A 14129-nucleotide genomic window follows, 5' to 3' on the forward strand; every position below is an offset into this window, starting at 1 on the left:
AAATGTCTTCAGGACCTTGATGGAGGGCAACAACGAAGGTGGAAGAGAATTCTGTGGGCAGGGTACAAAAAAGCACTAACCTTCCACCCTCCACCCACCCCCGCCCCCCCCAAAAAAAACACTGATAGACTGGACTTCATAAAAACAAATCTGTTCATCCAAAGGCATTATTAATAGACTAAGTAGGCAAATTCAGACAGGTAGAAAATACTTGCAAACATGTATCTGATAAAGGTTTCCTATTCAAAATACATAAGGAACTAAAAATCACTAACAAAAAGATAGCCTAATTTAAAAAAGTGGCCAAAAGATTTACACAGGCACTTCATAAGAGAAATCTGAACGGCCATAAAAGATATAAAAGGATGTTCAACATTATTAATATTCATGGAAATGCAATCAACTTACCCAAAGACCATCAATTCAGCTCCTTGGTATATATCCAAGAGATATGAGTACATACATTCACCAATGGCAGTTTCAAGAACATACATAGCAATTTTATTTATAATGGCCAAAACCTGAAAACAACTCCCATGCTTATCAACAAGAAAAAAGGATAAATTGTGGTATATCCTTATAATGCAATACTGTAGAAGATACATCACTAAACTTTTTCTGTAAAGGGTCATATAATATATAGTTCAGGCTTTATGGGCCATATGGTCTCTGTTATAACTACCCAACTCTGCTGAATGGACATGGCTATATACAATAAAATTTCATATATGAAAATATGTTATGGGCTGGAATTGGCCCACAGTTTGTCATCCCTTGCAACTTATACATGCAATGTGCATGAACAAAAGAAAAGAAATATAGAAAGAATAAACTATATGATTCCATTTATATGAAGTTCAAGAACCCGTGAAAATAATCTATGGTGATAGAAGTGAGGAGAATAGTTGACTAGGGGAGAGGAATGGCTCTGTGGATAGAGACAGGAGGGAACTTTTGCAGGGATGAAAATGTTCTGTTTCTTTATCTGGGTGGTGATCACACAGGCATATACATATGTAAATTTCATCAAGCCATACATTTTATTCTTATGTCTTCATTGTTTTTAAATTATAGTTCAATGTGAAGAAGAAAACAAAAATTAGACAAAGATCAGAATACAGATCTGAAGAAATTATCTACAATTCAACAAGGTCAAAAATATGTATAATATATAAAAGCGAGATTAAAAGACATGGACGACAGAATGACAAAGTCTAACAGAAGTCTAATCAGAGTTCTTAAAGGAAAGAATGGGAAAAATGGAGGACAAGCAACATTGAAAGACATAAAAGATAAAACTTTCGAGAACTGATGAAAAACAAACCTTAGAGACAGGAACACAATAAATCCAGGATAAATGAAATGTCCACATCTAGACACGCTCTGTCATAAAACTGTAGAAAACAAAAGAAAGAGAAGATCTTAAAATCAGGCCAAAAAAAAAAAAAAAAAAAGACAAATTACCAACCAATAACAGTTATTTGAACTAATTCTAACATTGAAAGTAGAAGTCAATGGAATGTCACCTCCAAAGGGCTGAGAAAGATACTGCCAACCTGGAACTATATGTCTAACAAAATCATCATTCAAGAATGAATGCAAAATAAAGACATTTTCAGATAACATTTGCCATCAACAGTCCCTTAATAAACAAGCTTGTAAAATATATATTTGAGGAAGAAGAAAAGAAAGATCTGAGATGCAAGGAGGAATGACAAAGAATTCATGAAAAGAAAAAACAGTGATGTCAAATTTATAGGAAAAAAAAATCAAAATGGAACTAAACTCTGGAAGACAACAACATTTAAGCTGGGAGATTAACTGGTGTCAAGGCAACTCATGCTTCTTGAATTATTCAAAACAAGAATTTTAAAAAAAACAAGAATTAATAAACTTTATATTAAGTTAGTATATTAAAATTTTGAAAGAAACCACTAAAAGAAATAAATTTGTAACCTTCATACTAGTCAAGAGGAAGGAAAATGGAATAAGAAAAAAACCAAAAGGTGGCAAAGAAGAGGAAAAAACCAGTAAGACAGGATAAAAACAACCCTAAAAGGTAATGCTAACTTTCATCCTAAATGTATCAGTAATTACACTAAACTTAATTGGACTGATAGACCCAGTTAAAGGACAAATTGTCAGAGTGGATTAGAAAAAACTATGAGGTTTTACCTATTTGAAAGAAATATTCTAAGCAAATGCTAACTAAGGGAAAGGTGTGACTAGGAGATTATAAAACAAAATGGATTTTAAGGTTAACAGGCATTTGGGTGAGGAGGCGTCACTATAGAATGACAAAAGGTCCAATGCACAGAGAAGAAAGAGCAATTCCAAACTTGTATGTACTTTCAACTTTTATAAAGCAAAGTTGACAGAACTATAAGAAGAAATTGAGAAAATTCATTATTTTACTGTGATATTTTTATTACACCAATCTCAGTAATTGACAGATCAAAGAAACCAAAAAATTGGTAAGGTTAAAAAAGATTTGAACCTCACAGTATTTATGCTTCATCTAAGACATATACCTACCTTGCCCCAAAAGTCTGTGAATATATATTCTTCTCAATCATTCAAGGAGCAGTTGAAAAGCTAAGCATGAGGCCGTAAAGCAATTCTTAAATTTCAAAGAATCGGTAGCATAGAACCCTCATTTGCTGACTACACTGCAAGTTAAAAAATCAATAACAAAAGGATAACTCATAAAACTTTCCACATTTGGAACTAGAAAATACTTCTAAAAATCTCAGAGGATAAGAAAAAAAATTATAATGAAAACATTTTTTAACTCTTAGAACTGAAAAATATACTACATATAAAACAAAAGAAAATAAAAACTGGTAGTATTTGCAGAAAGAGACAAATCAATGACCAGAGTACAGAATCCAGAAATGAGCCCAAGCATTTCTGGGAATATGTATATGACAGAGGTGGCACTGCAAATCTCTGGTACTGGGACAATTACCACATGGGAAAAAGCAAACACATTAATCTTGATCTCATTGCATAAATAAAATATGTTCACCTATATATACATATACATGTCAGGCAAATTAAAGAACTAAATGTAAAAAATGCAAACTTTAAAACTTTTAGAAAACGTTTTCAAAATATATTTCCTTAATAGTAAAGAACATCTTAAGACACAAAAGCACAAAGAAAATATTGTCTGCAGTTTATATAACCAACAAAGGGTTTGTATCTTGAACAATGTTTTCTGATAGAAATTTCTGCAATGATGCAAATATTGTTATATAATATAGCACAATATAAAATAATACAGCATAATAAAATATAAGAGACACTAGTCACATGCAGCTACTGAGCACTTGAAATGTGGCCTAGAGTGACTGAGGAACTGAAATTGTTGAAGTAAATATAACAGCATGTTAGGTTAGCATTTTAAACTCCTTGATGAAGGTCAATGAAGGTCTGTTATGTTTTCATATACTTTTCAGTAATTAATTTTTTTATAAAGAATTTGATTTTAGCTTATATTCTATATGAAACAATTTCAATTTTGTAAAAAATACGTAAAAGTCGCTTTTCAGAAAGCAAGCACAGTAAAATGTTCACAGTATTATCTGTGAGTGATTTTTATTTTCTTCTAAATATTAAAAAAATTATTAAAGATTTAAAAAAAAATTTAATGAACACTGATGCATCCACAACAGAGTTTTGATATTATTTAAATTCCCTAGGTACCTCTTCCTGATCATGACTTTTCTTTTTTTTTTTTAAAGAAAAGCTGGACAGCTTCAGGTTTCTTCATTTTGTGACACCCATATTTTAATATACTTTGGGGGAAATTTAATATACAGACATTATATGTAGCATTTAACAGAGAGTTATAAAGCAAACATCCATGTCACCACTGCCCAGGTCAGGAGATAAAGGCATTTTCAGCATCCCAGAATCTTGCAGCGTGTCCCTTCACATTCATATTCCCCCTCTTCATCCCCAGGAGGTGACCACTAACTTGATTTTTATGGTATTAATTTCTTTACAATTTTTCTTTACTATTTTTAATGCCTACACATGCACCCCTAACAACAGCTTTATTTCACCAGGTTCTGAATTTCACATAGATGGTAGTCTTCAGCAACTTGTTGTTTTTTTTTTTTTTGGCTCAACATTATTGAGACGCATTTGTGTTAAGACACAAAACTACTTCATTCACCACTGAACTGGGTGGGTTCCATTTTATGACTGCAGTATAATTTATCTTCCTCCTTCAGATGGACATGAAGGTCGCTTCCAGCTTTGGGGTTTTACAAATAACACTATAGTAAACCCTCTTGTACACGTCTGCTTTTGTATATGTATGAAAATTTATCTAGGGCAGTGGCTTTCAAACTTTTTTGACCATGACTCATACTGAGGAATGACGTTTTACATCATGACACACATCTGTGTGTGTATAAAACTGAGAGAAAAAAAGAAAAAAGAAAAGTTTCATGAAGCAAATACCCTATGACCTGAGACACATTCTGATATTTTCTATTCTGTTAGTTCGTGTTTTACAAATTCTGATCCTTATCCACTTAACTGATTTCACGACCCACTAAATGGGCTTCAAGCTTTGAAAAACATCATGCTACAGGATAAATACCCAGGAGTGGAACTGCTAGGACGTGCAGCACGGACGTCGGATGTTGTCAACTTTTCTAGATCCTTAACTTTAAGTAAATGTTCTTATCTAATTTACCACTCTATAACTTCAGAGCTAAAAACTGTGAAACATCAGCTCGTTTTATCTTTTCCTTTGGTCGTTAAACAGTATTAATCACTTACCATGTGCTAAGTATCCACTGGGCTCCGAGCGAGACTGATGGGTTAATACACAGTGGGGGGGGGCGGGGGGGAGGACATAAGGGACCAGGACCTCAGTGAGGCCCCAGAAAGCTCACAGGAGGGGCCTCCGATCCTGCCTGGGGAGGGAGGGGTTAGAGAAGGATTCCTGGAAGAAGGAGGACCTAAGCTGAGTGTTTCTATTTTTAATTTTTATTGGTTTCCTAAAACATAAAAGTAACACATTTGTTGGGGGGGAAAAAAAGTCAAAATTACAGGAGTATGTTTATTAAGAAGTAAAAAAACCCCAGCACTGCCCCTAAAGTTTGATGCTGAGACTAAATAACCAAAGTTGCATTATCAGTTATCCTAGGAAAATTTTAAGAGCCCACATTTTAAAACAGTCTTAAGAGCATACCTGATAGGGTCCCTAATACTAAAGCATAAAGCGAGTCACATTTTCCATAATGAATGTAAACGCAAACATTTCATGTTTAGTCACATTATTACTTTTCACAGACTTTTTTCCTGGCCTTTTAGCAAGGTTAGATTGCCAGGTTTCAAAAACCGAGGTCTATTTACCGCATACCAACTATACACGAGCGCTTCAAAAAGTGGCATTAAAAACGACCAGGCGAAAGAATTTGTTGTTCGAGCCGACTTGGCTTACCCGGTGACAATTCGTCAGAGTTTCACACTTCGTCCCGAGGAGCCCCGGACCCCGTCACGTACACGGCGCGTCGGCACCGGCACACCCTCCCGAGCGCGGCACACAGCCCAGCGCGGTCCTCGCTCCGCGGCAACGCCGCCACCCCGCCGTCCCCAGGCCGGCCGCGGCCCCACGGCCCCCGAGCGCGGCCGCGAGCCCCCTACACCTACCCTGCGGGGTCCGGAGCCCCCCGGAACTCAGGCGCGGCAGCTCGGGCGCGCCGCCTCCGCGGCCATGACGGCGACCCGGGGAAGCGCCCCGCGCGCCAAGGCCCGCGGTCCGCCGGGCTGGGAGGAGAGCCGCCCCGTCCGTCCGTCCGTCTGTCCGCCAGGAGAGTGAGGCCAGAATCCGCCCCAGACGTGTCTAAATCAAGGCTCGGGGCGGTACCGACGGGCTGAATGACAAATGGCAGATGCCGTGGGCTTTGCCGCCCTCGGCAGCCGCGAGGATGGCTGCGCCGAGGAGGCCGCGCACAGGCGGAGCCCGGGAGCCGGAACGGCGCGTCCGCGAGGAGGGCGCTGGGGCCCCTGGCGGGGGCGTCACGTGGCAGGAGGAGGCCCCGCTGGGGAGCCAGGGGGTCGGCGGCCTGGGCGGAGGAAGAGGACAGGCGCCCAGACGCCTGGCCGATTGAGTCATCCGTGTGGGCTAAGCCAAGGTCGCCCAGGTGCAGAGCTGGCGCAGGTAGACCCGAACCAGCCCGAAGCCCCGTACCGTATCGGGGGCTGTTCACTTAAGTCACCACCAGGATGAACCGCCCAGAGCCAAATCATAAATGAGAAACACGACAGATGCTAGGAGAACACTGCAATAGGCCAAACTTACCTCCTATTCTCCTATTCGTGCCGCGTGGAAATCATGGCAGCCTAAATGTGCCCACTGAATGTGAGCCAGGCACTGTGCTAAGCACTTCACAGGTAAATAAACGTAATCCTCACGACCACCTAGTGAGCAAAACTGCTCCTCCCGGTCTTATAGCTGCAGAGACTAAGGCGCAGAAAGATTAGACGGAAATTATTTTATAGCTGTGGAATCATTCTGCGTATGCTTTAAGTAATTTTAAAATGTTCTTTGGATTTAAGAAAAAGAAACAAGCAAATCTCCAGCGGTTGCTTTCTTCCCTACAAGGAACACGTCCCTAAAAGAGGCCTGTAAACACTAAGTAAAAAGACTTAAATGTTTCTAGGCCTTAATGTAACATGGAGTTCACTACAGGTTTCAGACAGTCCCATAGCTCTGAAATATGATGTAAGAACATCTCACACTTCTATCAATCTTCACCGCTATCTCCGGATTTCCATCGCTTGTATTACTTCTGGCTTACCAGCGCTTAGTACATTTACAACTGCTCCACCACCTTATTCTCCAAGATGGTCAGTCTTAATTCTATACTTAAATGAATTCAGTGTTCATCATAACATATCCGTTCCTGAATTATTTTTATTCATTGCTTGATGGACTGCTCTTTTGCAAGTTGTTTTCTTAAGGAGCGCTTATAATGTTTTATCTGCTTTTTATCTCTACACATTAAAAAAAAAACAACAAAAAAAAAAAACGGAGCAAGGCAAATATTTTGGATTCACACCTTCCTTCAACACCTAACAGAAAAAGAAGGTAGCTGCTTCACTGATTTTTGACATCATAGATTTCTGTGGAGAGAACTGAATCCTATGTGATTTTCCCTGGGAGGTGATTTGATTTTTCTGCTTGGATGCCTGAAGAATTCTTTATTATTAAAGTACCCTGTATATCCTTAACTGGGCTATGTCTCAGTGTCAATTATTCTGTATCAGTTTTTTTCCCCCGAGTATACAGTATGATATTTTAACTTACAGATTCCATTCTTCTTAGTAGAGTATCCCATTCATATTATATATCTGAATAACTTTATCTTTCATTGGTTGGCTTTTCTACTTCACAGTCACCAGTTGTTCTTATACTTGATCTTTATTTTCCGTATCCATCTTCTTTTGATTTGCATTCACTGTGATTCTCTAAAAAATTCTGTTCATTGGTTTTTCTAGCTTATTGGATTAAAATTATGTTCTTTTGAAAATCGATTTTCTCAGCTATGCAATTTCCTTTTTCATCACATTCTCATATTGTCCTGGAACTACTTTGTGAAATCATACTATTTTTTCTGTTGAGTCAAACACATAAAAGGAATATAAATTTCTGTTCCTTTGTTGGGTTTTCTTCCAGACTTGGTTCTTCATCTGTCTTCTGCATGCTATTTTCCTTGCTTCTCACCCCCATCTCCCATGTTATAACATGTTTATACAACAGCTGTGACATACCTTTTATCTTGCTTATCCTTAAAACGTTAACAACAGACCTTGTTTTTGCACTAACATACTGAGAGTGAATTCCCGGTGCACTTTCCTCTTCACCTGAGATGTGTTTGTCTTCCCTATCCAGAGCTTCAGTTTTAGGGCTGAGTGTTGTTTCTATCTACCTTTTCTGTGACCTGAGGGTTTTAGGTAGATGGGGGATTGCAGAACTCTGATTGAAGCTGAATACAGAGCTTGCTGGGGAAAATCAGCCATCACTTCTGAGGTTCCTTTAAGTCCTCACCAGTCCACCTTCAAGCCAGCCAAGGGAATATTCCATGCCTATAAGCTTCAGTTCATTTGCCCAGTTCAGCACAGTACCCCAGAAGGTGGCAAACTGTCTTGCTTTGGTCAAGATCCAACAGTGGTATGTAAAGGTTCCCTGATGTTTCACAAGGATGTCACTGACTTCTTTCCCAGTTGGAGGACATCTGTGAAAATTCTCAGGATTTGGTCTGATCATCTTTTTCCTCAGTATGTCTTGCAGCGGGGTGGAGGAACATAGACACCACACACCTGCAGACTCTTTGGCACCTTTGCTTTGCCATCACTTCTCACATTTTACATCATAAGGTTGTACTTCTTTGGTTGCGGTAGGTGAGGATTTTGTTTGTTAGTTTTTTGCTGTTTTCTCTGTGTGGTTTAGGGTTTTGATTTTGATTTTTTTTTTTAGTGCTTCTTTGTCCCATCTTTATCCACAAGTCATCAGTCAGACTGTCTCTCCTGTTGGTAATGAATTATATGAAAATCCTTTTCTACCTTTAGGTTATTTCCACAAAGTTCTCTTGGAACATGAATATTTTGACCAGGCAACTGTGACACCCTCCTTTTCTCCAGGCCTTCCCTCAGTGACACATGCCTTGGCATTACAATGTGCCCCAACAAAGGTTCTAGAGCAAAGGTTGTAAACTCAAAGCTCTATGGAGTTTAAAACAAAAAAGAGCAGGATTATAGTAAAGTGAAAAGATCATTCTTTGTGTAAGGGGCAGATTCTATACAGCTCAGGCCAGCATTGCCAAGTGTATATAATTTTCAGGAAAAGCATGGTATATAGTGTTTCAATATAAAATTCCTTAATTTTGGAAGCACTATGGAAGCCAACTGAAGTATCTCTCAAGGCCAAATTGGACCAGTGAGTTACCAGCGTGGTCCCTGTTATAGAGAACCATTCAGGATAAATTTTACGATCATGGTTTTTCTCTTCCAAGTATTCTGAGATACAGTTTTGTTCTCCCGACTCTTCAATGACTTCCTAAAATGTCTTTAGCAAATATAAAGCAAGAAGATCCATGCTGACATATTTACCATTTGAAACAATGTGTTAGGACCCAACACTTTCACAAACAGGTGTCACTGGAGTAACAGCTATGATCATACTAAAATTAATACAATGAAAGCAGAGAGTCTATATAGATTATGACCATGTTAACAAAATAGCAGGAAAAAAGATTTTTCAGTTGATGCAGAAAAGGCATTTGACAAAATCCAACACCCATTCTTGGAAAAAAAAAAAAAGCAACCCTAGGAAAAGAATGGAACTTCCTCAACCTGATACTGGATGTATTTGTTTCCTATGGTTGCTACAATAAACTACCATAAATTTGTGGCTAAAACGAGAAATGTATTCTCTCACAGTCCTGGAGGCCAGAAGTCCGAAATCAAGGTGTCAGCGAGGCTTCACTCCCTCTAGTGGCTCTAGAGGTGAATCCTTCCTCGCCTCTTCCAGCTTTCGGTGGCTGTTGGCATTCTTTGGCTTCCTTGGCTTCCTTGGCTTCTGGCCACATCACTCCAATCTCTGCCTCTATTTTCACACTGCCTTCTTCTATTTTCATATCGCCTTCTCCTCTATGAGTGTCGTGTGTTTTCTCCCATGTGCGTCTATCTTATAAGGATACTTGTCATTGGATTTAGGATGCACCTGAATAACTCAGGATGATCTCTCTTCATCTCAAGATCTTTAACTTAATTACATATGCAAAGACCCCTTTTTTCCAAATAAGGTAACATTCACAGTTTCAGGGATTAGTATTTGGATGTATCTCTTGGGGATCCATCTTTCAACCCTCTTATAATAGGCAAATTCACAGTCAGCTTTGTTGTGGAAATTGACAAGCTGACTTTAAACTTTACATGGAGATGAAAAGAACGTAGAAGAGTAAAAATGAAAAAGAGAAACGAAGTTGGAAGACTTACACTAACTGATTTTAAGGCCTACTACAAAGCTACAATAATCAAGTCTGGATCATACTGGCTTAAGGATAAATGGAAACATATATTAAGTCCAGAAATAGACCCACAAACATGATCTATTGATTTTGGGCAAAGAAACAACATAATTCCATGGGAAAAAGATAAATCATATGGGAACTGGTTATCTGTATGGAGAAAAAAAAAAACTTACACTTAACATCATACACAAAAATTAGATCACAGACCTAAAAAAATATGCAGGAGCTTCTATTACTGCCCTGTCCAATATGGTAGCCACTAGCCATATTATTGAGCACTTGAAATGTGGCTGGTCCAAACTGAAATGTGCTGTAAGGATAAACTATACTCCAGCTTTCAAAGACTTAGGATAAAAAAGAATGTAAAATATTTCATTAATAATTTTTATACTGATTACATGTTGAAATGAAAGTATTTTGGACGTACTGGTTTCAATAGAATATATGATTTAAATTAACTCCAATTGTTTTTTAGTTTTCTAATGTGGCTACTAGAAAAAGTTACATGTGTGGCTCACATAATTTCTGTTTGACAGCACCATTCCAGAAGAAAACATAGGAACAGGCAAAGATTGTTTGGTTAGGATGCAAAAAGCAATGACCACAAAAGAATAAATTGGTAATTGGATTTTACCAAAAATAAAACCTTCTGTTCTTCAAAAGAAAGCATTAAGGAATTGAAAAGTCAAGCCACATACTGGGAGAAAAATATTCACAATGGATATCTCTAACATAGAACTTGTGGGACTTCCCTGGCGGTCCAGTGGTTGAGACTTCACTTTCCAATGCAGGGGGTGTGGGTTTGATCCCTGGTCGGGGAGCTAAGACCCCACATGCCTCATGGCCAAAAAACCAAAACATAAAACAGAAGCATACTGTAACAAATTCAATAAAGACTTTAAAAATGGTCCACATCAAAAAAAAATCTTTTAAAAAAAAGTATTAACGTAGAACTTGTTAGAGTATTTGAAGAACTCATACAACTCAATGATAAACAACGCAATGAAAATGTGTAAAGACTGGAAAAGACACTTCACCAAAGAAGACATATCTACGGCTGATAAGCACATAAATGACTCTCAACATCATTTCCTCAATGACTAACAGAAATTAAAATTATAGTGAAATACCATCCATACCAACTGGAATGACTAAAGCTTAAAAGACTGACAATTCCAAGTGTTGCCAACAAGGGAGAAAACGAGAACTCTCAGACACTGTTGGTGGGAACATAACACAGTACAACCACTCCGGAAGACTGATTGAAAGCTTCATATAACGTTAAACATACACTTACTGCATGACCCTGCAATTCTACTCCTAGGTATTCATCCAAGAGAATAACACGTCTACACAAAGACTTATACATGGACTCCTCTGGAGAGGCAGTGGTTGAGAACCCACCTGCCAATGCAGAGGACACGGGTTCGAGCCCTGGTCCGGGAAGATCCCACATGCCACAGAGCAACGAAGCCCTTGCGCCACAACTACGGAACCCACGCTCTAGAGACTGCGAGCCACAACTACTGAGCCCATGTGCCACAACTACTGAAACCCGCACGCCTAGAGCCCGTGCTCCACACCAAGAGAAGCCACCGCAATGAGAAGCCCGTGCACTGCAATGAAGAGAAGCCCCCAGCTCGCGGCAACCAGAGAAAGCCCACGCGCAGCAACAAAGACCCAACACAGCCAAAAATAAATAAATAAAATAAATGTATGAAAAAAAAGACTTATACACAAATATTCCTATTAGCCCCAAACTGAAAACAACCCCAAGGGCAGTGATAAAATGAGCAAACTGATGATCATCTCATAGATAAATCTAACAAACATGCTGAGTAAAAAAAGCTACACATAAAAGAAGACATATGTACTATGTGATTCCATATATGAAATTTGGGGGGGGAATCTAATCTACAGAGTGACAAAAAGCAGATCAATGGTTTCCCAGGGTGGGTGGAGGGGAGCATGAGGGAACCTTGCAGGGTAACAGAAATGTTCTATATCTTGATCAGTGAGATGATTACATGGAGATACACATATATATATATGTCATACCTCCCTGAATGATACACTTAAAATAGGTGCCTCTTGTTATTTATGGACATTAAACGTCAATGAAGTTTATTAAAAATTTTCTATTCTTCCTTGCATGGAATGGGGAGAAAGAAATTACGGGAGACTGTTTTTCTCTTCATCCACAGCAGTTTGAATTAGAAACACCTTCTGCTTTTTGTTGACTTTTTCATTAGTACTGCCTTGTACTTTATCAATTCATTTTCTCACCTGGAGGATTTAGGCGGCAGAGATGAAACACAAATCCTCTGACTCCTAATCCAGTGTTCTTTCATTACACAGTGTGCATTATGTTTAACAGATTTAAACCATAACAACTTTATCTTCTAGTAAACTCAGCTCAATAAATATTCAATAGGTGCCTCTAGATTTAATTTTCTCCAACCGAAACATAACACTTTCAAATACGTATAAACGTACAGTTCTTCTAAGGCCCGTGGCTTCTGGCCAAACTACCTCTCACTGGCCATAGGCTAGCCTCTCAACCTTCAAGTCACTTCTCCTTTTTGAGAGACTGTAACTCTCGGCTCACGGGATTTCTTCCCCATTCCCTGCTCTTGTCGCTGTTTGCAGTGACTTCTTCGGCCAGGCATCACTTCCTCAAACAGCCCTCCATGAGAACATCTTTTTATATTTCCCAAAGCAACACTGACTAACGTCCATTTCTTTCTTCAACCGACTGATATTTGGTGAACGCAGTAAGCTCACCAGGTGACGTTTGATATATGTCAACATTTTTTACACTATGTGGCAAAGATTTTCTGTTACATGCATGTTGGAAAATGCAACAAAATAATCATGTTGCTTAGCCATATATCAAAGACCGGGATGGTACATGAGATGGAAGAACACAGCCACTTGTGGCTCTCAAAGAAGTTAGTAAGGCTGGCCCACTGATTTAAGCAGCTATGTGTTTTCTGTTTCTATAGTAAAATGTACTGATGTGATTCAAATTATACAAAGTGTGGATATGAATTTTCAAGTTTTAAGTAGGAAAATTCAGTGTCTAGCTTGAAATGAAAATACCACATTAAAAGTGAAAAAAACAACCCCAAACTTTCACCTTTTATTAATAAGCAACCAGGACCAGTCAGAAGTGATTTAAAATAGAATCAATGGCATCAATTTTCATTCCTGTTTCATGTGGCATGAAAAAAACTAAGCTGACAATGATTGACCAAAGGCTGGCCTTTGGAGCAAAGAAATAAAAGCAGTACACAAATGCCAAATATTGATAGTTATTCTAGTTTTCTCTCTACTATAATTAAAATTTCATCATAAAATTCAACTGCAATAAGCAAGATGATACAAGAAATAGGGAAGGTGGTAGAGGCTGTTCATAACTTAGGAGTACTAGCCACTCATTTTAAAGTAAAAGGATATGGGAGGCTGACTGTATCTATTTATCTTATCTCTCTTCCAGACCTCCGCCAAAACAAGGACATCAGAGGAGAGACATGAGCTGTCTTGGAGAGAGTTCAATGAATTTTGAAAGACGAAAAGCAAATGCAAGAGCAGTAACTGACTTAGGAATGGAGAAGAGGCCTCCCCCCCCCTCGCCAGGGGCTGGACACTCAGCAGTGCCAGAGAGAAAGAAGTCGAGGTATGAGGCTGTCAGAAGAGCATTGGTTGCAAGTTTTTACTTTGCATACAGAACAACTGGGTGACCGGGTCCCTCCTGTAGTCAGGTAAACATGCCACCCCGACCCCCAGAGGAAACCAGAGAGTTCTTATCTGGATAAACTGAACTGAGAAAGATGCCGACTCCGAGAGCCATAAAGGAAGAGGATTAAAAGAGGAGAATTACTGAACATCTAAAGACTGAACGGGGGCACCATATATTATTTTGCTTTCAATCTATCATACACTTTTCATTAAAACTTTTTAAAAAACACTTAAAAATTAAAACAACAATGAACTGCCTTGCACTAATTACATAACTGCTTCATCCTATTCTTTACTGTTCATCTTATTTAAAATTTTCCTTTCCTTTTT

General features: G+C 38.7%; 1 protein-coding gene across 4 annotated transcripts in view; it reads right to left on the bottom strand.

The window, feature by feature from the left end:
• PLAGL1 (PLAG1 like zinc finger 1) overlaps nt 1-5811 on the bottom strand; it is a 65925-nt gene extending 60114 nt beyond the window's left edge. For all 4 annotated transcript variants that reach the window (XM_082669387.1, XM_082669385.1, XM_082669386.1 and 1 more), the window contains exons 1-2: nt 5674-5811; nt 1325-1394 (exon numbers count right to left, since the gene is read on the bottom strand). The gene's annotated coding sequence lies outside the window, so the exon portion shown is untranslated. The remainder of the gene's footprint in view (nt 1-1324; nt 1395-5673) is intronic.
• Nucleotides 5812-14129: the final 8318 nt, after the last annotated feature.

This window comes from Grampus griseus, assembly GCF_964374135.1.
Source record: "Grampus griseus genome assembly, chromosome: 13".
NCBI classification, from domain to species: Eukaryota; Metazoa; Chordata; class Mammalia; order Artiodactyla; family Delphinidae; genus Grampus; species Grampus griseus.